At 40.0% G+C, this 27149-nt stretch overlaps 3 long non-coding RNA genes across 7 annotated transcripts in view; all 3 read right to left on the minus strand.

The window, feature by feature from the left end:
* The window catches only part of LOC110405658, a 38261-nt gene extending 30313 nt beyond the window's left edge, over positions 1-7948 (minus strand). The window contains exons 1-2 of the long non-coding RNA XR_002443037.1: positions 7841-7948; positions 6761-6899 (exon numbers count right to left, since the gene is read on the minus strand). This is a non-coding gene — a long non-coding RNA (uncharacterized LOC110405658). The remainder of the gene's footprint in view (positions 1-6760; positions 6900-7840) is intronic.
* Positions 8144-12796, minus strand: LOC110392923. Its single transcript, XR_002434702.1, has 3 exons — positions 12623-12796; positions 11739-12042; positions 8144-8253 (listed from the first exon to the last, which is right to left on the minus strand). It is a non-coding gene; the product is annotated as an uncharacterized LOC110392923 (long non-coding RNA).
* The window catches only part of LOC110405660, a 61356-nt gene continuing 55536 nt past the window's right edge, over positions 21330-27149 (minus strand). For all 5 annotated transcript variants that reach the window (XR_002443039.1, XR_002443043.1, XR_002443042.1 and 2 more), the window contains 2 exons: positions 26726-27083; positions 21330-23213 (listed from right to left, as the gene is read on the minus strand). This is a non-coding gene — a long non-coding RNA (uncharacterized LOC110405660). The remainder of the gene's footprint in view (positions 23214-26725; positions 27084-27149) is intronic.

Consider the following 27149-nt stretch of genomic DNA (forward strand, 5'->3'; position numbering starts at 1 on the left):
CAGATATTGAAGGTCTCCTCTTTTTCCTTAGTCTGACCTCAGCTGGTCTATGATTTGCTTTTATTACTTTTCCCTCAAAGTCTAGGATTCTTCACCAGAACATTTCACTGGCTGAGTGCAGGGCCATTCATTAACCCTGCCTGTATCAATCATTCGCCTCCATCCCACTTCTGCCTTTCTCAAGCTCCATTATATTCATAAGCAAATATTTGGTGAATATTTCCAGCATTGCATTGTGCTTGGAGAAGAAAGTCCTTAAAAAAACAGCCTTCAGATGAATTCAGCACAGATGGAATTGAGCGTAAAATGTATATACTTGAAAAATAGTCAGTTACAGTCTCTTTGCAGTCAGTAATGAGTATCAGTAAGAATTTCTGAAGTGCAACCTGTTATCCTAATGCAGACATTTATAGCAGATCCCATGAATCAAACCAGCAGCATTTCAAGGTGGTGCCTAGGCTGAATGTTCAGACGTGAACATCCACCAGCAAAGGAGGTCCACCTTTTTGTCTGCAAAGACTTCTCTGCAAAGATATCTACTCATGACTTCTGAGAAAACCAAGGTAATCAACTAAAATTTAGTTTCTAAAATTTAAATGCATTCACTTAGGCAAATGAACCTTATCAAACTAGGTGGTAAGCTATCAAGACAAATAGTATGTAGTTTCTCTATACTGTCATGTAATAAAGTAATCCAATACACAAAAAGATAAACAGGCTACAGACTGCAACATAGAATTTCACACTGATAGCTTATATTGATAGGAACATGCATAAGAGGTGTGCCAGGGGTGAGGCAAGGGGCTCGGCTGAAGGGCATCTATGCCAATGCCCGCAGCATGAGCAACAAACAGAAGGAGCTGGAAGCCATGGTGCAGCAGGCAAACTATGACTTAGTTGCCATTACGGAAACATGGTGGGATCAGTCCCATGACTTGAGTGATGCAATGGATGGCTACAAGCTCTTCAGAAAGGATAGGCAAGGAAGGAGGGGTGGTGGCGTGGCTCTCTATGTAAGAGAGTGTTTTGATGTTATCGAGCTTGCAACTGGGGAAGACGATGTTGAATCTCTATGGGTTAGGATCAAAGGAAAGGCTGACAAGGCAGACCTCCTGGTGGGGGTCTGTTATAGACCACCAACCAGGATGAAGAGACAGATGAGGCGTTCTATGAACAGCTGGCAGAAGTTGTGTGATCACCAGCCCTTGTCCTCATGGGGGACTTCAACTTCCCTGATATATGCTGGGAATACAACACGGCACAGAAGCAGCAGTCTAGGAGGTTTCTAGAGTGTATGGAAGATAAATTCCTTCTGCAGCTGGTGAGAGAACCTATCAGGGGAGGTGCCCTGCTAGACCTGCTGTGTATAAACAGGGAAGGTCTGGCAGGAGATGTGGAAGTTCAGGGCTGTCTTGGACATAGCAGCCATGAAATGGTACAGTTCTCAATTCTTGGTGGAACCAGGAGAGGGGACAGCAAAACTGCTACCTTGGACTTTCGGGGGCAGATTTCGAATTGTTCAGGAGACTGGCAGGGAGGGTCCCTTGGGATTCGGTCTTGGAGGGTAAAGGGGTCCAGGAAGGCTGGTCGCTCCTCAAGAAGGAAGTCCTGAAGGCGCAGGAACAGGCTGTCCCCCTGAGCCGCAAGATGAGCCAACGGGGAAGGAGACCAGCGTGGATGAACAGGGAGCTTTTCCTGAGGCTCCAGGAGAAAAAGAGAATCTACCTCCTGTGGAAGAAGGGACAGGCAACTCGGGAAGAATACAAAGAGGTTGTTAGCATGTGCAGGGAGAAAACAAGAAAGGAAAAGGCCTAGCTCAAACTCAGCTTGGCTGCTGGGATAAAAGGGAATAAGAAACTCTTTTACAAATATATTAACAGTAAGAGGAGGACCAAGAGAATCTCCATTCTTTACTGGACGCGGCTAGGAATGTAGCCACTGAGGACAATGAAAAGGCTGAGGTTCTCAATGCCTTACGTCTGTCTCTAAAAGTCAGGCCAGTTATCCTCAGAGTACTCTACTCTCTGACCTGGAAGTCTTGGATGGGGAGTGGAATAAACCCCCCACGATTCAGGAGGAAACGGTCAGAGACCTACTGCTCCACCTGGACTGCCACAAGTCCATGGGGCTGGACGATATCCATCTGAGAGTACTGAGGGAGCAGGAGGAGGAGATAGCCAAGCCACTTTCCATCATCTATCAGCATTCCTGGTCAACTGGAGAGGTCCCAGAAGACTGGAGGCTTGCCAATGTGACTCCCATCTACAAGAAGGGTCATAAGGAGTATCTGGGGAACTACGGGCCTGTCAGCCTGACCTCGGTGCCAGGGAAGGTTATGGAGCAGATTGTCCTGAGGGAGATCATGCGGCATTTGCAGGACAACCGGGGGATCAGGCCCAGCCTGCATGGATTTGTGAAGGGCAGGTCCTACTTGACCTGATCTCCTTCTATGATCTAGTCACCCGCCTGGTGGATGAGGGAAAGGCTGTTGATGTGGTCTACCTAGACTTCAGCAAAGCCTTCAACACTGTCTCCCACAGTATTCTCCTGGAGAAGCTGGCAGCCTGTGGCTTGGACAGGTACACTCTTTGCTGGGTAAGGAGCTGGCTGGAGGGCCGGGCCCAGAGAGTGGTGGTTAATGGAGTTAAATCCAGCTGGCTGTCACAAGTGGTGTTCCCCAGGGGTCGATGCTGGGGCCTGTCTTTTTCAATATCTTTATTGATGACCTGGATGAGGGCATTGAGAGCACCCTCAGTAAGTTTGCAGACGACACCAAGCTGGCAGGAAGTGTCAATCTGCCTGGGGGTAGAGAGGCCCTACAGAGAGATCTGGACAGGCTGGATCTCTGGGCTGAAGCCAATGGGATGAGGTTCAACAAGGCCAAGTGTTGGGTCCTGCACTTTGGCCACAACAACCCCAGGCAGCATTACAGGCTTGGAGCAGAGTGGCTGGAAGATTTTGTAGAGGAAATGGACCCAGGGGGTATTGGTCAACGCTCAGCTGAGCATGAGCCAGCAGTGTGCCCAGGTGGCCAAGAAGGCCAATGGCATCCTGGCTTGTATGAGAAATAGTGTTGCCAGTAGGGTAGGGAAGTCATTGTCCCTCTGTACTCAGCACTGGTGAGGCCCCACCTTGAGTACTGTGTCCAGTTTTGGGCCCCTCACTGCAAGAAAGACATTGAGGCCCTGGAGTGTGTTCAGAGGAGGGTGATGAAGCTGGTGAGGTGTCTGGAGCACAGGCCTTATGAGGAGCGGCTGAGGGAACTGGGATTGTTCAGTCTGGAGAAGAGGAGGCTCAGGGGAGACCTTATCGCTCTCTATAACTACCTGAAGGGAGGCTGTAGTGAGCTGGGGGTTGGCCTCTTCTCTCTTGTAACTAGTGACAGGACGAGGGGGAATGGCCTCAAGTTGCGCCAGGGGAGATTTAGGCTGGACATTAGGAAATACTACTTTTCTGAAAGAGTGGCCAGGTGCTGGAATGGGCTGCCCAGGGAGGTGGTTGAGTCACCGTCCCTGGAGGTGTTCAAGAAACATTTAGATATAGTGTTGAGAGACATGGTTTAGTGGTGTTATTGGTGGTGGGTGGATGGTTGGACTCGATGATCTTGTAGGTCTTTTCCAACCTAGCTAATTCTATGATTCTGTGATAACTGGAAGAGGTCTGGCTTCACTGTCTCAAATATCTTTTTGCTGTTGAATCGTATTAATGAATGTTTGGAACCATGAGACTTACTTTCAAGTCTTTTTTAAGATTTACCGTTAATTTGTAGACTGTCAGTGAGGCAGGAGTGATAGGAATTTTACTGCAGGCATTTCCACCTGGTGGTCAGTGTGCCATAGAAGCTTTCATCTCCTGTGAATTCCACTGTTTGAGAGAAAAGAAAATCACGGGAGGAAATTCTTTACTAAGAAGAAATTCTTTACTCAGAGGGCAGTGAGACGCTGGCACAGGCTGCCCAGAGAAGCTGTGGGTGCCCCATCCCTGGAGGCACTCAAGGACAGGTTGGATGGGGCCCTGGGCAGCCTGAGCTGGTGGCAGGCAGCCCTGCTCACGGGTGGGGTTGGAAATGGATGGGCTTTAAGTTCCTTTCCAACCCAAACCATCCTGTGGTTCTATGATTCTGTGATGTCCTAGCTTCATTTCTGGAAGGAAAAAAAAAAGAGAGAAAGAAAAAAAGCAGCATATCTGCATTTATTTCTGTTCTTCTATTACATACTCTGGTTTCTCTTCAGATCGTATAAATTGTATAAATTATTATGTGATATTGATTTATACTGTTTCAAACAGATGGTAAATGACTAGCATCTAGAACTCCATGGTAGACAGCAGCAAGATAAATCTATATTTTACAGATTTTGAGTATTGAGTAATACTGATTATATTATTGGTAACAGTAGTAATTATAGCAATTACCGAGTAAAAAATTACTGCAAATGTAGTCCATAGAGAACTAGAGTAATTCTTACCACTGCTTTCTCTGTTTCAAACACATTCTGACATAATTTTATTTCAAAGAATCTATTAATCCTATAGCTGTCACAAAATTTCAAGATATTCTAGTATAGCTAATGCTTCACCTGCTAAACATCATTTTCCAGATTTACCTAGAGCACATGAACGATTAAAAAATCACTGTGATGAAAACAAAGAACAAAATTCATCCAAATGAGAAACAGAAGAGACCATGAATGGAACAACTGTTGTCCAAACTCTTATGTAAAATAAATTGGCATGTAGAATGCAAGATTTACTGATTAGTAAGAGCAGATTGAAAATCCATACAGGGTTTTTCTGTGATAACGTAGTCCATGGAGCCAGGATGTGACTGGCTTTGTCACATTCACTATGCTACCAGTAACACAGTTAGAGATGTGCTGTCTTCTCTGTCTTCCTTCTTACTTTCAGTAGATGATCTTTCCCTGAAGACTTTTTTAGTCTGAATATCTTAATTAAATCAATACACTCCTCATTTACCTTAATTCATTTATCTCTGAAATAAGCACAGTCTTAATTCTGTATTCCCTTATCACCTTGTTGTTCAGGGCAGTTCAGGATCCTCAGAAACCTACAAGCAATTCTCCGAAGATCTGGAATTCCCTACTGGTGTCAAGCTTTCATCTTGCCTAAAGCCTCATGTCATAACTACTCCTAACCAGGCTACACAAGCAAACATTTTCTATAAGGACTGCAGTTACACTTCCTGCAGTCTCACATGTATCTGAAATGGACTCCCTGGACATAGCAGTATATAAAGTCACATAAGACGAGCTGCTGTAAAGATGACTTGGGTGAAATAAAAGAATATACAAAAGGAAAATTTTGGAGTATACCAGACAGATCATTGTCTACAAACAGGACAGATGAAGGGAGACATGTAATGGGGTAATATAGCATTATTTGAGAAAAATCAGGGACAATTCCATAGGAAAATATTATGTCACTGTAAAGAAAGATCCCCTGTAGTTAGAATGCAGAGGTCAGAGAGTAAGCTGCGGGTACTACTAGGTAGTACCAAATAAACTCTCATTCTGGAGGAAGAAAGACAAATTGAAGCAGCAAGTTTAAAGAGATTCATATTTAGAATCATACAGTTGCTCAGGTAGGAAAAGAGCTTCAAGATCATCAAGTCCAACCACAACCTAACCATACTACCTTAACTCGAACAACCCACTGCTAAATCACGTCCCTGAGCACCACATCCACACGGTTTTTAAACACATTCAGGGAAGGTGACTCAACCACCTCCCTGAGGAGCCTTAACAACTCCCTGAGGAGTGCTTAACAACCCTTTCTGTAAAGAAGCTTTTCCTGATATCCAACCTAAACCTCCCCTGGCGCAACTTGAGGCCATTTCTCCTTGTCCTGTCACCTGTCACCAATGAGAAGAGACCAGCCCCACTCTCACATCAATCACCTTTCAGGTATTTGAAAACAGCAATAAGGTCTCTCAGCCTCCTCTTCCCCAGACTAAACAGCCCCAGTTCATTCAGTCTCTCCTTGTAGGGCATATTCTCCAAGCCCTTCACAAGCCTTGTTGCCCTTCTCTGGACCTGCTCCAGCACCTCAATGTCCCTTCTGTATTGAGGTGCCCAAAACTGAACACAGTACTCGAGGTGGGGCCTCACCAGTGCCAAGTACAGGGGCAGGATGACTTCCCTAGTCCTGCTCACCACACCATTCCTGATACAAGCCAGGATGCCGTTGGCCTTCTTGGCCACCTAGGCACACTGCTGGCTCATATTCAGCCAACTGTCCATCAGCACACCAAGGTCCCTTTCCGTCAGGCAGCTTTCCAGCCACTCTTCCCCAAGCCTGTAGGGTTGCCTGGGGACAACAAATTTCTGCTAGCAATTTCATAACTGTAAGGTATTTCACATGGTTAGTATCATGTATCTAATAATTCTAGTCATACTAGAGATACGATGAAATTATCTTTACCTACATAGTCAAATTTATTTATGAATCCCTGCAAATAGATTACCTTATCTGATTATGCCAGCTTCTTCTATATGCAACTCAGCAACACTGTGAATATAAAATGAGACCATGTTTGACCTGAGTTTAGCCTAATTAGTTTTTTGACATATGCTCAAAATGGTTCAGCAAAAAGAACTTGCATCTTCTAGACACAACTGCCTGAAAGTAGGCACATACAGAATCCCATAAGAAAAGAGGACAAAATTACTCAAAAGACAAAGATTCTATGCATTCCGTACAATTTTTACTCACATTTTGAAATTCAGCATCTTCAGAAACTTACTTTACTCAGTTTCATCTGATGAAGCAGTGTGAAGGAAAATGAGGAAAATGCTTCTTCAGCCTCTCCAAACCAATTCAACCATTATTCCAGAGTTTTAATATATTTGGTCACAAGGGTTTTGTGTTTTGTGCTTTGTCATCTATCAAAAGGGAATACAAATGAGATTAAAAAAAAATAAAAATCTAAGCAGAACTAAGCTTCAGAGAATCACACAAAAAAGCCAAAACTATGCTACAAAACTATTACTTCTTGTAATTCATCTCTTGAAAAGAATTAAGACCTTAGTTAAGAAATTTAAGAACTGAACTGAGTAGTAATTTATTCTTGCACAACACACTATCATTTAAATATGATCACTTTGTGCCAACAAATAAAAGACGTCTCACAAAGAAAACCCGTTTTCCATCTCTATTGGTGATTGGTATTATGGTTGTATTAACAGATTCAAAGATGAGACAACACATGCAATAGGAAAAAAAAACTGATCTGAAATGACAAGCGCATCTCTTTTTGTAATAACTGGGGGTATTTAGACAACTTCTAATTCATTATCATTTTCTAAAAATTAAGTTCCCTCTAGGCTTAGATATCTTACCAAAGAGTTTGGCATTTCGATACAAAAAGCCAGTGTCTTAATGCTATTTAATAGACAGAGAGAAACTTACTGTAGTCTTGCATTACTCCATTTGTTTCCTGAGTTGTAAAGGAATTCAGATTAAGGAAGTGAATAGTATAGAATGGTATTATGTTTCAAGACAGTTACCATCCTTAATATCAGATTCAAGCTCTAATTAAAATTGATGACAGAAGAAAAAAATTCACTGAATGAAAATTGTCATACCATCAAGGCAAAAAATTACAAATAGATCAGAAATTTCAGACAATGTTCTATCTCTATCAAAGGCACCGATATGGGCTTTCACCAAATACCAAAAAGACATTCTTGAACATTCTAGTTTTCAGATTTTTTTTTTATTTAATTTGAATAAATTTCTTTCATGTATGTATTCAGCAGTGTAGTAAATGCAGCTAATAATACATTTTTTAAAGAAAGAATGTAAAATGTAGCAATCTGCTTACTAGGTGCAAGCAGAAAAGTCAAAACAGAGGGTTTTGTAGATTCATGGAGTCTTTGTGGTCTTCCTATTAATGGTTTTGTTTTCGTGATTTTTCTTCTTTTATTTTCCTAAAAACAAACAAACAAAAATCATTGAGACCAAACCTTATCTGAAATTCATTTTGAAAGCCTATATAACAAAAAAAGCACACTCTCAAGAACAGAATTGAATTGTTATCCACTGTGATGTAGGGATGGAAATATTATTCTCTGTCTTATTTTCTGTACTTAGAAGGTGTTTGTGCCAGCTTGAAAGCTGTACTCTTGAGTGAAAGGAATTTTCTGTATTTCCTTATCTATCATTTTTTCTCAGGGTTCAATGTATCTTGAAGTTTTCAAGAACTGCAATGCCACTGCTGAGGAATCCCAGCGTCTCCTGTTTAAAAATGAGTGTGTGAGTTGTGGGAGCTTTTCCAAGATAAACAAAAAGTAAGTTTACAGGAGTTTTGTAAGAAGATATATTTTAGAATATAAATAAATTCCAAAATACAAAACCTTCTTCTGTCTGTATGAAAATACTGCCAGTGCACAAAAACGAAAAATCTTCAAAGTTCACAAGCGTCTGATACTCCAAACAATGTAAAAAATAACAACCATTTAACAAAAAGGTGAGACTTAGTATATCTCAGCCTAACAAATGTGTTCTCTTGGTTTTCCTGGAAATAACACCCTGAGACAGAAGAAATGAGTACAGGTCCCTACTGTGCTTTGTAAATGACTATTTTTACAGGAAAGGAAAACCAAACTCACAGACACATGGAACGTAAAAGTCACTTTCTTTACTGTTGTCTGCTGAGACCCAATTTCACAGACTCTGCAGTTAAAAATATGTCTCATTTAGTACTCTGAAACCTAAATGTGAGTCTGTTGAGCATCACGGTTCTTATCCGTTCACTCAGTACCATTTGTATTAATAATTAACAGACTCTGAGAAACAGTAATTTTTCAAGTCCCGACAAGGATAGTCCCATTTTTAAGATGTGTATTTTTCACATGAATTAAAAAAAAAAGAAAGTTACTGTGCGTTGGGTTAATATAGCAAGGTGTTGGCAGCAGCAGGACTGCCAAGGTTGCCTCTGTGAGAAAAGATTGGGCACTGCTCCCATGTCAGGTACAGCTGATTGCAGCTGGTTCCAAAAGGGACCTGCCGCTGGCCAAAGCTAAATCCGTCATCTGGTTTTCACCTTTGTAATAACATATTTAAGAAAGTGTAAAAAATGTACTGCAGCAGCTTTGAGAGAGAGAAGTGGGAAAAGGATGAGGCCCTGGGCCGGAGCTGCAGCCCATGGAGAGGGGCAGCGGTGGGGCAGGAGGGCTGGGGGAGCTGCTGCCCAAGGGGACCCATGTGAGGCAGTGCCCAAAGGGTGGTCACCATGGTACAGAGATGCATTGGGGCGGTGCTGGGAGAGCTGCAGCCTGTGGGAAGCCCACAGGGATCGGTTCGGGAAGAACGGCACTGTGGGAGAGGTCCATGTGCAGCAGGAGACCATGGAGGAGTGTCAAAAACAGAGCATTATGGGCTAACTGCAGCTCTTGGAGAGGAGGTAGGAGAGTCAAGAGAGAAGTTTGGCCTGGGAAGAAGAGGGATGGTGGGGAAGGTGGTTTTGTTTTTGATTTTGTTTCTCACTATCCTACTCTATTTTTAAAAGGTATTAATCTTCCCTCAGCTCAGTGTGTTTTGACCGTGATGTGAAACGGTCAAATGACGCTCAGCCTTTCTCTCTTACGGACACACACTTTCCCCATAGCATGGAGAACAGTGCAAGCTTTATTCTTAGAAGTAATGAATGACCCTGAAGGATGCTCTGCCGAGCCATGCAAAATTAATTAGGTCAAGGACTTGGGTGGCTGCAGGGTGACTGTTACATTGACATTTTTAAACAGACTGTCTATAGCACGGCAGCCTTGCTGTGCCATCCCAAAGATCAGCGTTATGGGATTTGTTCATCAAATCACTGAGCATAATCGTATTTCCTTTTATAACTGCCGTGGCTTCTTTCCTACTTGCTCTGTCCCCTCCCTTTTCCTTCTGCTTTATATTTATTGTTGTTATTTTCCCTGAAAGAAAGGAATGGTTTCTGAAATATTGCTTTTTTTTTTTTTACTTTGTGCAACAGCTCCCTCTAATGTTATCTTACTTTTTTTTTCCCCTCTATTTCCTGCTGAAGTAAAATATTTTTTTTTAGGCTATATTTACGATTTGATGAAAGGGGTTTCTTGGGGCATTCTTCTGTGTTGTGAATACATGAATGCTCATTCAACCTGACAAGAATTATGTCTAGAGACTTTACATTCCTTCTGTGAATAGGCTTCAGCAATAGTACCAAACAATTACAATATGATTAAAAAGACTGCAACTATTACTGAAATTGGCTGCCTTTGAACAGATTCCTCTGGGGCATTTCAATGATTCAAAGATTTTTTATATGATTTGATGGTAGAGGCTGATTTACTGTTAATCTATTTATTTGTTTTGTTCTTATAACAGCCATCTCTGAGTGTATAAATAGCTAAATTGTCTAAATGTTGCTTGACCAGAATGGTTCATGGTTATGTAGATGTACTGTTCTGACCTCTTTTTGAGAAGTGTGTGAATAGTGGAGTATTGGATCCAAGAAAAACACAGTGCTAGGCACAAATTCAGCAATTACTGGGGCCTTTGAGTAATGAAACATGCAGAAAGAAAATCTACCTAAACAAACTGCAGAGCAGCAGAAACAAGACAAGGTCTATGTATATTGGGAAAATTAGATTAGGAAGAGTTTATGGTGGGTACGAGAAGAGTTAGGGAATGGCTGGCCAACTGGGTAAGTAGGTTGTAAAATCAAGGAGTCACTGCCATTATGCTGCTCAGTCTCCTGCACAGTGTAAGCCCAAGATCTGCAGGAGGTGGACTTCTTTCCAGAGACAGAGCTCTCAAACCACAATTGCCCAAAAGCCTTTAATCATGCATGCCCAGTGTAATGCCTTCCAGTCTCCAGTTCTGGGGTGACAAGGCTTTCCACCCCAATGACTGTCAGGAAGTCCTGTTAATGTCCAGCTATTCAGCATGAAGGCTGTTTCAGGGACCTCATCAGCAAACAGTTACAGCAGACCAATGGCCAAACAATCGCAGCACTTAGTGATTAATCATCATTCTTGTTAAAAAAAAACTTCGTACAGATGCCTGAAGTTTGTTGAACCTAAGGGACCAAGTTTTAAATTGATTAATTTCAAGTAAAATTCCATTTTTTTTTCCATTTACTTTTCAAGCATGTTATTGGAATACAGAGTCTTAGGAAAAGTTTCTCTAAGTTAAAATAATCTTAAAAAAATGTAAAAAGCACATAACTTTCACTGGAAGTCAGTATTTATGAATTATGGCCAAAATTTCTTACAGGAGCTCCACAAGTTCCTCAGTTGCCAGTCAAAGCAGCTACTTGTTTTTACAGACATCTTCATTCATGCCAACGCTGTCAGATCTTGCATTGGCAGTGTGACATTTTTCCATTAACCTGCATAAAAATACCCTTTCAAAGCTCTCAAAGACATCTACATAATGGCCTTTGAAAAATTTATGGCTTTTATGTATACAAACATGAATAAAGATGCAAAATCTCTAAAAAGTAGCATTTAATTTTTTAGTATTTAATTTTTTAGTATTTAACTCAGGGCAGTCATTTAGGGTGAATACCATAAACTAAAAAGTGAAACCAAACAAGATACCCTGAAACATAAGGAAATTGTGCACATTGCAAACATAAAGAGAGATGATCCTAATGGTAGACACGGTGTCATTTTCAAGGAAAGTGATTGTGTATGAAGGCACATATGCTCCACTGCAGAGGGTGTAAATTCAAGGTCTTGTGAGGAGGAACCCACCTGCCATATGGGGCACATCTGTTTTTTTCCAATGCCTTCAACATTACAGTGTTGGCATCTCTGTAGCCTGCAGGCAGGAGGCACTGCCAGCCCTGTAGTGCTGGTGGGGCAGCTGGTGGATTGCCTTCAGCCAAGGGGAAGCTTAGCAATGGCTTGAATCGCCTCTTCTGCCTCTCCATGCTCCACATAAGGAATGCATCCCAGAGGGAGAGCTTATAGTTACCAAAAGCTTAAATTTAGAGCTGTTTGGAGCCATAGAAAAGACACAGATATTTGTAGCCATATTAGAGCAGTGAATATAAACCTATAGAAAAAAGATAAATATTGGTAGTTGTACTTTAGCAGTGAACAGAAAAAAAATATATCCTCTATATATTCCGTGCTATGCAGGGCCTCCCAGGTGATATTTCTGTACCAGGCAGCTCTGAGCTCTCACCAGGGGACAAATACACTTCTCAGTTCTTGTTTATATCTGCAGACTTCTCAGCTGCTTAGCCACATGCTGCAAACGTAACTTCAGCTCACACCTTTTAATTACTGAGGAAGTCAGCACGCTCAGTGCCTTGTGTTGAATTTAGAATCATAGAATTGCTCAGGTTGGAAACACAGGCTGATCCCAGAGCTCAGCCTCCATCTGCCCAGGCCTCATCTGACTGCTGGCTTCAGCAGCTTCCCAGCAGTACTTTCACATCCTTAGAGCATTAAGACGCTTCTATGTAGAGGGGCTTGCTGTTTCATGGAGAGATAGGATTTTGAAGATCCACCATTTCTCCGCTCCTGAGTAGTTCTGTTTGTATTCTTTTTCACAGAGCTGCCTCAGCCTTTTCTTTATGCTCTGTAGCACTAAGACTTATATGAGGGGGAAAAAAAAAAAATCAGTCTACCTTTGCACTTCATTTGTGGGCAGTTATTTCTTCCTTTCTCTATTTTTCATATTGGGATGGAAGAAAACATCTAGTGCAAGTACGTGAAAATGAGACATAGAATAAGTTCCAAGGTGTCTGAGCAGGTTAAGAGATGATAACATATACTTCTTTAAGCAATGCTCTCAGGCAGCAATAATCCTGGAATAAAAGAAACTGTGTTGGAGTAACAAGAACAATTTTTTTTTTCTTAATTTCTTTAAATTAAGTACACTTTTTTCTGGATTTCCAGTGAACTTTTGTACTATTTCTTTACAAATCAACATTTTCTTCAATGGGAAAAATGTTCCACTGCTAAATTTACAACCATCTGCAGCAAACACAAGTGCCTCAACAGACAGCTGATGTAAGAAAGTCTCAGACCACTTAAACCCAGACAACAGGCTTGTTTGCAGCTCCACATTTGAAAGAATGTTCCAACTACAGGCAGCATCATACAAAACGCTGCCAGGAAAAGTTGTAGGAAAGTTTTTTTAACAGTACCAAGATTCAAGAAAGCCTGACTATTGTAAACTGTGCTACTGCTCCCGAGAAAAGCACTAATAACGTATTGATTAACACCTCTCCCCACAAACAGCTTCTCAGGAAACAAGTAACCTTGAAGTAATTCTCTGAAACCTGATTTCAAGATGATTTTGGATTTCTCTAAGCTGAGTCTCAGCCACACTGGTTCAGTTCTCAAGGTATTGTTCATGGGGGTATTTACAATGAGCAGTATTAGGCAGCTGTGTTAGCAGGGTCTGCAACAGCAAGCAGGGCAGCACAGTAGGAAGTGACCCAGAGAGCAAAAGTATTCACTGCCAGTGTGCAGACCACCTGCAGTTCAGAGGCTTTACTTCAGGACATTTCTCATGTGTTTCTTCAGGGTGAATGCCTCATGGTACAGTAGCACTCCTGTACCCCACCGCTGGGTTAGTCTGTACTGAAACACCAAGCCTTCTTCATTCTGTAGTAAGAAGGAGCAATGAGAAAATATATTTCAAGAGCACTGTGCTAGCAGATTTGAATTACAGTGCTAATGTAATGCGGGCAATAGATTAAATGACCAGATTAGGGACCAGTACAGGGAAAGAAGAGAAGATATTATTCTGGCTCCTTGTCCCTTTGAAAGGAACTATAGACTGAATCTCTTAATTGAGGAACTTAAACTAGATGACATAAAGTGGTGTTGCAAGTGTCCTTCATCCCAAGCTCTGTTGAGCTCAATTAGGGTGAAAGTACTGCTATTTTCCCTCTCTTTATCTTTGTAGCCTATTCACTTCTTTTTGGCATCATATTCTGCATCTTCTAGATAGTACTTGTCACACATATGCGTACCTAAGACATAAACAAGGTATTCTCTCTCTTACACTGCAGATGCATTGACACTCATATCTGGCCATGAATGTCTCCATTAGCTGTCAGCTGGAAGCTTTTCTGTCTTTAGCATCATAGCACATCAGCTGTGGTTCAAATCTGATATCAACAAAGTCTCTGTAACCCTGCTGTTCTCTGAATGCAGCATTCTTCTCTAAATCCCACTTCAGACAATATCCAGGATGAGCTGAACAGAGGGAGGCTTCAGACTGTTTGCTCATATCATTGCTAATGCTGCTGCTAGAATAAAGATGGTGTTATCAGCAGGTGGCGCTTTGTGCAGTGCAGCTCCTTCCTAGCTGCTTGAGTTTAATTGTACGTGTTCCCACGGAGGTCAAATGAGCACAAAGCTCTCACTTCTGCTTCTCAACCACATCATTTCTTCAGGCAGCTGAGGAGGGCACAGGAGTGTCTGTACGTTAGCAGTCAGCGCAGCTCTGGGTACACTCACTGCACTATCTTCATCACGTTTAAATAAGAAGCTTTATGTTGACAAGCTACCTTGAATATTTTCTGAAGGCAGGACTCAGTGTGCTACCCATGAGAAATGGATTACCGCAAGATAATGGGTGAGATAAACCAGTACATACTGAAAAATAGTGTCGGTGACAGCAAGGCACAGCTGCGTGCCTCAAACAAATGCATCACTTTCTAAGTCACACAGTAGGTAAGCATGGTATGGGAGCACTGGACTCAGTACAAACAAGAAAAAGGATATCTAAAAAACCCATCTCTAAGAGGAAGACATCAGTGTATGCACAAGTAGCTAATAAAAAATGTGCTGGTGGAAGTAGCATCAGAATGTACTGCATCAAGTTTGGGGTGTGCTTCAGATTGCTTTTGGATGCCTATTATCAGTAGTGTCAAAAGTGGGATATGTATAGGAAAAACATGATGTCCAGATGGTCTCGGGGTAATTTCGTATGCAAATGAAGAATAAGGATAACTGTAACTGTCTTAGCCTAGGAATTAAAAAAAAGTAAGGGGAAAAGTCTATACCAGGTATAAATGTTTGCTCCATCTAGAGAAATTAAACAGCAGCTGTAGCAAGACAAATATCAGACAGATGTCTCTGGGAGCTTCCTGAACTCCAACTTGCAGATAAATTTGGCAAACCCAATAAAAATCAGGCATAACCAATGTGCAGATATTTACTTGAGGGAGTAAGAAAAGACATAGTTGATTGATATAATTGTCTCATACCTCATTAGACAGCTAACCCTTGCTGTGCATTAAAGACTTTTTATCAAATATGCTCTGGCCCCACATCAGAGAATTACTTTCTAAAAATAATACAGCGTATAAACAAACTTAGCTTCAATTTTTATTGCTTCTTTTAACATCAGATTTCAGTGTTCCTCCACAAGATAACCAGAGTCATGGGACTTAACCTCTGCCCCTCTAATTGCCTCTTCCTCCATGAAACATTAGGAAAAACATTATGAATAAAGCAAAAATAAAGGGCATGCTGAGTTTAAAATTAAAAATGATTTATTATGCCCTAGATAAAAGAGGACACATTTAGTCTCAACACAGAATTATTTCTTATAACAGAGATTTTTAGAATTAAAATTTTAAAATTTACAAATGTGGTGAAGTTTATTTAAAAAAAAAAAAACTTTGTATGACAGATTTTTTCTTTCTTTTGAATATGTCATTCATAAGGCTTTGTACAGATCTGGCAAACAGCTTTTGGAACATTATGTGGATCAAAGCCACACATTTCTATGAAAGAAAGTACTAGAACAAGGGTAACGTGAAGCATTGGTGACTGATACCACCAGAACTATTTTTTCAACTCAACTTTTCCAAATAAAATGCTAAAGTTGGGTTTTGCTGAGAAAATTTAGACTGCTGACGTGACTTTTTTGTGTGTGGTAATTTGAAAGCTAGTTTGCAGTAGATGAAGCTGAGCAATCAGTGGGTCTTGTCTAAAATAAGAAACGTGTGAATAAATGTGAGAAGTGTCTTGAACTTACTTTTTTAAAATGTGGAATAGTTAGGAATTTTCATATTATGCACTGTTTTGCAGCTTTTTGTTCAAATTTAGCTCAATACTGAGCATCAAAAATCAGTTCCTTTTGTATAGATGCAAAAAAATCCTGTTGAATTTGCATAAGTAGGTTTATTCTTTCTGCATACTTTTCCTGGAATCTTTTCTTCTAAGTGAAATAAAATACCCAGAAAAAGAAAATTTAAAGATAATAAAGGCCAATATGTATATCAGGCCAAATTCCCCCACATTCTGGTAAAAATTTATATTTGCTTACGTAGTTAGGAACTGGTACAAAGCTGGATTTCAACTTTGCTATTCAGACAAATATACACCTTGTTGCTTTAAATTCAAGGAGATTTTAATAAAATTCTGAGCTATTCCTTTGGGAAAAATAAATATACTGGACGTATGTGATTCTAAAAAGATTATTAAAAAGATTCATGAGTAGTCATGCAAGTTTATAGGGTTTTTTAATTATTATTTTGGTCATCTATCTTTGGCCCTCTAAAATAGTTGATGCTAAATATTCCTCAAGACTCTGAGCCACGCTGTCACCTCTTTCATTCTGGTACATGATTCTACTGCAACTTCTTTTCATTTTGCTGCTATAGGCAGTCTATCCTACCCCACAGGGACACAGAGAATACTGCCTGGTAAATTTAAGAACTTCAGTAGGGAATTAAAATTTCATTCACACCAATAAATTACATTATTCATGTTGGACAGGCTAAAAGTAACTTTGGGCCTTAGCTAGATAAATTGGGCCATACGTTTTGGTAGTCTTAACAGGTATCAGCTCATTCAAAGGAATATCAAAGGAAAAAAAAAACAACCTAAATCGTCATATTCAAAGAATCGGCAATGCTTTAGATCGTATTTACATAATAAATACTAATAGTAAAATAATAAAGGCATGACTTGAGAGGTATTGGGCTCAAACTGAAACAAGAGATGGTCCTTTTAAATAGTAGGAATACTGCTGTAAGAGTAGTTAAATGCTGGCTGTGGAGTCTCCATCTCTGCAGATATTCAAACCCCTCTGAAACACAGCCCTGAGCATCCTCCTCTAGCTGACCCTGCTCTGAGCCTTCCAGCCTCAGCCTTAATTTTTTTCTCAAAAAAAGGAGAAAAAAAGCAGACAATTAACTCTTTAAAGTTCATCACTTTAGAGATGTGATCCAATGGAAACAATGGGGGGGAGACGGGGAAAACACCAAAAAAACCCAAACATTTTCTTCAGTTTACCACTGCAACAGGTAGAATGATAAAAAATGCTTCAGCAGTAATAATATATTGATGACATACTCCAAAATAGAGAATTATCCCTGTTGAATAGAGACAGATTTAAAATGAATTTTAATTATATACTTTAAAAATTAGTAACAAAATAGAAATAGCAGCATGAAAATTGTAGAAAAAATCATATCAGAAACAATAAGAATGTTGTGGTTAAAAACTTTGATAGTATCCTCTATTCGTCTCAAGCACTTTTAGGAAGAAAAAAGGGAAAAAAGGGGAAAAGGAAGGAAGGAAGGAAGGAAGGAAGGAAGGGAGGGAGGGAGGGAGGGAGGGAGGGAGGAAGAAAGAAAAAAGGTTTTGAATCTTTCTATACAAAATTAAATTGATGCAAAGATATTTAAGACCCATTGTACCCAAGCCTGCTGTAGGCTTTGATTCATATTTTGAATAACAGACTAGTGTCTTTTTTTTTTTTTTGGGGGGGGGGGGGGGGTTGGACAGGGACAAACTGCCTTCTCCCCCACTCCCTAAAGTGAGGAGTCCAGGGGTTTCACAGGATGACAGAATTGCAGGGGTTGGAAGGGACCTCAAGAGCTTATTTCCAGTCTCTAAAATTCTTCATTAGCATTTAAGCTTCACACCAGATTTTTGAGACCTACGTAAACATCTAGCAAACAAGTAATGCCTGGCATTGCTGGAAGACAGCTAATCAGGAACAGAAAAGTTGGTTTTCTTCTTAGGCATGCCAAGCTTTATCAGATCAGATGAGACCACAAAGCTCTGAAATTTGACTCTGTTACTTGTAAAAGCTTGTGCTATGCTTTTAGACATTCCTTATAGTTGTAGCTGTCACCATCTGCCACAGCAAAGACATGTAGTACTTGACAAAACTCTTTACAGTTGCAGTTTAACAGCAGAGGAATAAAAATTTGCTGTTGTAGCCTTCATTTGATGTAGTAATTGTCACTTCCACTTGATTACAGGTTTTGTCTATATCTATGTAGCTGTTTATATAAAACATAACATTTGGTTCTATTTTGGAATAATCTAATAGGGTAAATTAATTAAGTGGATCATTTCTCCATCCAAAACTTTGCCATATGTTTCAGTTACAGTGAGTTCCAAAAGCAGTATTCAGTTCATTAAGGATCTTATTCTCTTGTTACTCAGGAGGCACTTGCTTCCCCTTCTCTCCTACTTCAGTGAAAGCAGTTATACATTTTGATTCTATCATCGCCTCCCTTTTCTAGAGAGGGGTATTTTTCTTACCTACCTTATTTTGGCTTCTAAGTGCTGTAATAATTTATTAATAAAATTATTTTCCTTCTTCTCACCAACTTACATACAATAAATAATGAAAAAAATTTTGGAATTTATGACTTTTCTTTTTGCAGCCCGTAAGCTCTCATTGCTTTATACATCTTTTCTTCTAATATGCTTTGATACGCAAGCTAGATACTTCACAATTACTCAAAATTTAAAATGTACTCACATAGAAAAAAATATATATATCATGTCTCTTTTTTTCCTAGACTCAAGTATGAATATTACTTTTTTTCCTATATTAGATCTGTCGCAGATATGTTTGTCTATATCATTAGAAAAAAAATCTTGCAAGGTATTAAGCAACACATATAAGGAAATAGTACTAAAATTTGACATGCATTGCTATTTTAGCCCCAGTTCATTGAGGAAATATAAAAGTGACTGTGATACACATTTGTATTCAGGCTCCAGTGAAAGCACAAATATTTGTGACATAAATTCTTGCTTCCCATTTTTTCTTGCTGCAGTTTCTCTCATGTAAATAAAGGCAACGATAAAAGAGAGAGAGAACTGATACTATTTGGCAGGTCTCTTTTCACAGCCTCTATTTTGTTAGTTTGGAAACAGAAGGTATCTGTTGTAGCTCTAATTTAGTAAAACTCCTTATGGCTCCCAGCTGTTATCTGCATGATCAGCCCTTCTGTGGGCAGGAATAATTTCTCTGGGCTCCCTCCCCCGTTCTGGCTCAGTTTGCTGCAGTCAAAGCTGGACCCATACCAGCATACACCTGTGCATATCCAGCACACTCCTTTTGAAACCACATGCCTCCCACAGAGAGCAATATTTCCTGAAAATAATCCAATCAGAAAGAGCAAGCTACTTCTACATGAATCAAATCTCCTTATACAACCACACACTCCAGAAAGACTGAACAGACCATGCTGCAGCTATCATACAGAGCCAAATCATTTGATCACAGATTACAGTCGAGGAAAGAATGAGCTGCGACCACCTTAATTCCAGCCTTCAGATAGTATCGGTTATTTTTTGTGTTTGTAACAATAGGCCTGCAGAATCGAGAAAAGCTGAAACTGAAACATTCTCAGGGTTGTTTTGAAGCATTTTTTTTTAAAGTAATGTCACAGTATTTGGTGACCCCTTGTGGACAGACTTACATTTGCATCTCTTCTGAATGAAAATCTCTAATTTTACTTATTTTCAGGAAGGGGTGTAATGTAATCCTACTGAATTCTGACCCTTGTCTAACTATTTAACAAACTAACCCTCAACTCCAAATACTTCATGTGTCCTAGTAATTGAGAACGTACTTAAACTGAAGAGTGAGCACAAAGAAAGTACTTGTTCTAAAAGTCTGCAAGATTAAAAATACTAAAATACAATCATTGGTCAGTGTAAGAACAAAACCGGATCAAACACATTCAAACAACGTAGTTTTGGTATAAGCATTCATGTCAGCATAGCATGGGAATGAATTTTACAGTTTTCTTCATGTTTTTTTCACTGAATACTACAGCTGTTTCCGTACGCACACTACGTGGTGCAAGTCCTTCTTTTCCTCCCTGTTCTTAATGGGGCTCCTCTGTGGGGGGAGACTTAACAACAAAGAGCCCAACAGACTCTGATAGATCTTATCTCTATGAGGCCTCCGGAGTCTGGAGACAGGGCTAAGGTGTAAACAGAATACTCTTTAGTATGCACAGCTAATGTGGTCACTTCTGGGACAGTTAAGCAACCCTTTGTTTGTTATCTACGTTGTTGTGAAGAACTTAAGGATAATTAACCGTGAGTGGATTTACTGCTTACGAGTGAAGGATATATAAGGTGTGTGTAAAACACAATAAAGAAAACTTGCTATTCAGAGAACTTGCTATTAAGAGAACTTGCTATTCTATGAACTTGCTATTCTGAAGACTTGCTATTCTGATGCCACACTGACTGGGGGAATTCTGTAACGGGACCAAGCGCCGACACTCCTCTACTGCCTTCTATGAGAAGGAAATATCTTGCCTCACTTGTGCTCCCCTACAGAGCCACCCTAGGGGACTCACCAGTGACATCAGGACATTATCTTATTTTATTATTATACTATCACCATTATTTTGTTGCTTGATCGTTCAATGATTCTTGAAAAGAATTACAGAGTTCCCATGGCTGACATCAGTTTTGTGACTGGGAGTTTCAGTTATTTCTTTATTATAACAGCCTGTGGTAATTCAAAGTGAGGATTGATAACTGTTGGATTCAAGTCTAACTAGGAGCTGTAATTGAGGAAAAGAAAATAGCAATCACTCTTGGCAATAAAATGATCAGTGACAGTTAAATAACCAGTATCCCAAATCTCCCTAAATTACCACTGTATTTCCTTAGATGGAAAAATGGGACCAAGCAGAAGAGTAGATCCAATATGTCTGTACATTCCTCACAGTTGTGATAGCATAGTTGTAAAGAGAGTAAGCAGCACACATTTTACAGCAAGCAATAAAGCACAGTGTCTTCACAGTCAATGAAGCCTGACTCATACTGGCTTCTTCATCACGCAGTTCATTACATAGGCACTGTCCTGAGCACTTCCATCTGATTCAGCCATGGTTAGATTCCCCTCAGATGCCTTTAGTCACTTGGTTTTTTTGATAAATATAATAATAATGATAATTAATCAGTCTCTAATCCACCTCTTGACTGCAGCATTTCCTGCCATATCATGAAGGACCATTCACAACATAAACTGCCCAGATAGGCAACAATCCAGTCTACTCCATCAAGGACAGATTCACACTTCAGAGAACTGTGTAAGAATGTCTTATTGTCTTTAATTCCTTCATTAAGACACCAGTACAATGCAGAGATGCAGCACTAAGTTAAAAGTTGAACCTGATATACAGTGAGCAACAGGACTGCTGCTTTGGCTGCTTCTGGAAGTTTTCTGTAGTGAAATGAATGAGGAGTTGTAACAGCCTCCATTTGTCTTCAGGGTATCTTGTAGAAGACCAGTTGTTTGTGTCTCTGTCACGTGTTAAGTGCTTTGAACTGTCCTCACCTTTCAGATATTTTCTGCTAAGCTGCTTCAGAGTTGAGACATTCTTCACTCCGAAGGTAATGCAAGCAGTTCCTCTGCCAACACAGCATTATGTTGTGACACTGAACCCTGCTACGACCTCTACTTTTTTTCTCCCAACAAACTCAGCCTGTCCCATCACTGAGAAAGATATCTTCATATACACTTAGCCTACCCAAGCGTTTCTTTACAGACTACCCCATGTTTAAGAGCCTCTAAAAACAGCATCATGCAGAACAGATTACAGGTCTCCTCCTGATCTTTTGTACCTGAGATTGCCTCAAACCTGAAGAAGGACTTTTAGCAGGAGTTTTTCCAAAGTCTCACATAATTTTAATTAATATAAATTACATTCCTCACTACCTAGGACATACTTATCTGTCTGTGTGGGTAGTTCATTCTGTGGTCAATTGGTGACCCATGTAAGATTTTGTTTAATTCACCACTATTCTGTATTTCATTCCATATTTTGTGTCATTGCCCTTCTTCCCCTTTACTACAGTGAGCTCTGGCTTTGCTCCTGCTGAGTCAGGCTTGCTAGTTAACCTTCTGGTTCTGTCTCGTGGAAACTCTAAGTCTGCATGAATCACTACTGACATTTGGTCTGCTCAATATGGTTGAAGGCTTCTTGAGAAAAGACGTGCCTGGGCAGACAATGAGCAAATCACTGGGATGGCTTCCAGATAGCATTATTTGCTCTCTGGCAGGAGAGGACAACAGGTGCAAAGCTCATCTTTCTGGGCTGATTTGTTAACAGAGTTTATATCTACTCTTAAAAAGACTTAAAAACGAAAGCTGAGTTTTCATAATAATGGACGTAACAATAATGCATGGCCTGCTAGCAGCTGTTAGCATAACTAGATAAAACACATTTGCAGTCTGTTTAAAGTAAAGAAAATCTGAAAGACCTATTGACGCTGGTGTTTAACAGTTCCACTAGAAAGAGCTAGGAAGCACAAATGAAAGTGTGATAGTTATTTTCAGCACAGTAATTATGCCTGGTAAATGCATGTTTATGTTTTTTGATAAAACACTTCACAGACTCACAACAATCTACCCTTCTGTGAACTGTTCAAAATTACTCCAGTGACTGTATACAATATGATAGATTTTAATTATAGTGGCATATGCCTGAGATGTGACTGAGCACTAAGATCTTATACATTTTAATGAAATAGTGTGGCAGTAGAGGGATCTAATGGAGAGGCCACGGGACTAATATCATTCCCAGCTCTACTGCTCTATCTCCTCCTTAGGTGGTCTTAGACAATGTCCCTCATTTTTCTGTCTTTTACTTTCTCTGGTTATAGAGGGGACATAATACTGACCTTTGCTGAAACGTATCTGTATCTATTCTACAGAAAATTGTCAAGAAAAACTAAACATTATTTAAAGTATAACTTAATAGAGATTACTGTATAAGTGTAGTAGACCATATCTTCCAACTAAAACAGCAGGCAATCTTCCTGAAAGCTCTGTACATAGGAACATCTGTGGAAGGCTTTGTTAGCATACTGACAAGAGTCATTCCGGAAAGGATAAAGTATTCAGTCACACAAATCAGTTCCGACCTATTCAGGCTGGAAGTCCAGAAGCTCTAGCTGCATCAAGCAGATGGTCTGAAAATTAAAGAAATGAGAAAAAATCAGAGGTTCTTAGAGCCTGGAAGTGGTGTAAAAGTGCTGAATTATCTTAAAAAAAAAAAGAAAGAACACACAAATGAAGACAAAATAGTTTACAAGCAGTCTGTTTCTGTTATTATTTACTATATACTACTTGCAGCATATTATGTCTTAGTACAGACATCCAAGGGAATGAAAGAGACAGGAAAAATAAATAAAACATAAGCAGCACATCTGTCCTACAGTACTTTATGGAGATGCTGAATTGGAAATAAGCAAAATAATTTAAGTGCAGCAATAATGAAAAGAGGTGACAGAACTTCTGAGGACAACCCAGAGAAACAGATTGTGTTTATGCATTCAGAAAGCATTATCAGGGAATGCTTTTTGAGCAGCCCAGTGTCACTCGGTCACCTTTGGCCATTATGACTGATCACACACATCTGGAAAGAGCCATTGCTGAATGCAGTCTTTTAGATTTAACATACATATCTTTGGAACAACTGATACATTCCTACAAAATGCAAAAATATTTTTACATTTTCAGTGAAAGACCATATAAAATCTAATAAAAGTTTTGGACAGGGCAGGCTTCAGTAGACATTCAAATAACAAATGTTCCCTGCATGATCCTATCACAAGAAAAAGGTGCCACAAGAAAGTATTTGCTGCTACAGTTGTCTGTAAAAGGTAAAGTTAAAGAAAACACGGCAGTTGTTCCAATATATTAAAGGTGTGACATGAATAAAGTTTATTTCAGATGTCAACATGAGAGTAAATAAGAGTGCAGTTCATCTCAGCTGGCTTAAATCCCTGTCTATGTGAGATGAGAAGAGATGAAATGAGATGTGATGAGATGAAGGGCACCCTGAAAATGCAGTTAAGATAGTCACAGAGTAAGCAGCTTCGTTTAGTAACCTAAATTAAAAAGGAAGTCTCATATGCTATAAACAGATGAGTAAGTGTGGGTCCAACCAGCAAGTGGATCTATAAACATAAAAAACACAAACACAAAGCCTTTTTGAGATATCTTGTACGATGTAGCTACAGCATTACAAGCAGTAATGGAAATAAAATGAAAGATTTCATAGATAAAAGCAGGAACCTGGTGTACACAGATAAGAAAAGCTACAGCTAGAACTGTTAGGACATAGGTAAAGTCACCCACTAGCTGGTAAGATAGGAGAATCGGAACAGATATGCATGAACCACAGCAAGGTTGGATTCAGCAAGATCCCACTCAGAAAGATTGCAGGCAGTAAGAGGGAAGACTAAGCCTGTGAATGACATCAGCAGTGCAAGCAGGAGAAGGGACACTGCTTAGAAAAAATAGTGTAGATAAAGGAGCCCTGGCAGACTAATATTTCTTACATACCTAGCAACCTCTGCTCTTCCAAACGTAACTGATTATTTGCAAATAAAACTTAGTTAAAAAAAAAAAAAAAAAAAAAAACAGCTGCTATTATGAAATGGAGAAAACATCTTGATGTTCAGGCAGTAAATTCCAGAGAGTGGAAAGAAAGCATCTGAAAGAGAATCCAAGTAGCCGTTCTCCATACATCAGTATAGTCCATGGAATTCTCCTGAAGAAGAAATGTGTTGGTTTTTTTCCAGCATGGCCTTGCCTCTTGCTTTTACTTGGAATGCATTTCATGAGACACCATATGATAAGAAAGCATTTAGATTGAACAGCCATGAATAACTTCAGTGCATAAACAACAGCTTACAAAAAGGAGAAATTTGAATTCAGGACTCCTGGATGATCTTACAAAGGTTATGAACAGAAAGCAAATCAACTTTTCATATGGGTAGATAGCAATAGGACAAGGGGGAATGGTTTTAAACTAAAAAAGGAGACATTTGAATTAGATGTCAGGGGGAAAATTTTCGCTGAGAGGGTGGTGAGGCGTTGGCACAGCTGCCCAGAGAAGCTGTGGGTGCCCGATCCCTGGAGATGCTCAAGGCCAGGTTGTATGGGGCCCTGGGCAGCCTGAGCTGGTGGGGGGCAGCCCTGCCCATGGCAGGAGGTTGGAACCAGATGATCTTAAAGGTGCCTTCAACCTTTTCCAACAGCGAAATGAGATCAGGCCACAACTACTGGCTACAAGTGTTTAAATCAGACGAAGAATTGCTAATTATATTTTACTTCTGGCATCAATGTATTTCCTCGAGGGCAGACTGAATGCTTAAACCTCTAGCAGTGATTTCAGCCTGTTTTCATCATTTCACATTGAACAAACCACATTGCTATGAGTCTCTTCTAGGAGTTTGCAACTCCCTGTTAGTGTATTTCCCGTCTCCCTTAATGAAGAGATGACACTGCTCAAGATAATGACCATTATCTTCTGCCTTCAAGTTACAGCTCTTGGAAAAATACTTTGCTCTAACTGTCTCCTCCTTTTTGGAATCCACCCAAGAAGAAGCAAACATGACACAGGGATGAAAAATAATGGGAGGGGTGCCCATGCAATTATCACAGGCTTCAGTAGACTCAAAACAGGCAATAACTTCAGATAAAACTTTTCTTACAAACAGTAGCATATGCCCCCAGGAGTCATTGTCTCAAGTAAGCAACGATGGATTGGTAAAGGCATATTCACCATCTTTTCTCCACAACTGACTCCTCGGTTGATGGCAGCACAAGAATGACAGACAGTCTCATAATGTCAGGGCCACAGAGCTCACTCATGCTCATGATCTTTTATTTTAGCCTTTAAAGCTTCTGGCCATGCATCTGCTGGATTCTACACAAGTTCCTCACACTTGCTGCTCATATTAACTTGTTTCTTTTTCTTACTCCTAGCTCATTCCATTAGATTTGTATAAAGGAAACAGAATAACTCTCCAGTAACTGTTGTCTGAGCAATGACATGATAAGGAGCTGCTTTTCTTCTCCCTAGGAGATGCTTACTTTGTAATCTGGTAGAGCCCAAGAGACTTGAGTCCAAAAAAAAAATGATACAGGAATGTAAAGTCTCTGGACTAGCAGGGAAAGTTCCCTGACACAGGAAATTTTAAGAGATTCTAGCTAGTTTGTCCTTTGCAGCTTGTGTATTGAACATACAAAGGCTTACTTGAACATAGGAAGGTTTCCATGAAGCCCGTCCCATATTCTGTAGTGGAACGGTCCTACTCCTTTCAGGCAAAATTTTGTCTCTTCAGAATGTGAGCAAAGGAATTATTTTGCCAATTACCAACAGTTTGAGATGGCTATCTGGGCATAAAATCTGTGTGTCCTTGATACCTTTCTCAGCAGGAGGCCTTGTGGTTCCGCAGTATTAGCCTTTTGTACCTAATAATAATCCATGCTGGCAAAAATAGTCAGATACAATATGGGGGGAAATCTACTTGTTTAAGTTGAATCCATTTGGTTTTATCATTAAAACTGCTAGAAGGCTGCAGATGGTGTATAGACACTTTACATTATTGCCAAAGACCCACTCAGAAGAACAGCATTAATCTTTTTCAGGTGGGACCTTTGTTTTCTTCCAGATTCTGAGATGACTTACCTTATGGATTAGGCTACTGGCCAAATAAAGCTATTCTTCCCAGAATGTGTTTGTCTCTCACTTATATTAGGTCCTTTGACTACAGTGCTCTGTTATCCAAGCCAGTGAAGTGCTTCAGAAGTGGCAAGAGGACTGGGAGTTCATGCTTGAAACACCTGCAGTGCTTCTCTCTTGGGTGGCCCAGACACACAGAAACACGAGGGAATCACAGCACTCCCAGCAGTGGGATCAGTCTGCAGACTTATGTAGCCATTTACTGTGTCAGGGTGCTCTCTTCTGCTCTCATCTGCTGAGAAAAAATACACTCCATAGAAAAAAGTGGCAAAATTCTTGTTGACAAGTTAATGGACACAGTGACCTGGAAGAGTCAGAAAACAAAACACAATTTTGAATCTGTGAAGCACAGTTTTTTTCTTTATGCATT

This window comes from Numida meleagris, chromosome 1 (assembly GCF_002078875.1).
Source record: "Numida meleagris isolate 19003 breed g44 Domestic line chromosome 1, NumMel1.0, whole genome shotgun sequence".
NCBI classification, from domain to species: Eukaryota; Metazoa; Chordata; class Aves; order Galliformes; family Numididae; genus Numida; species Numida meleagris.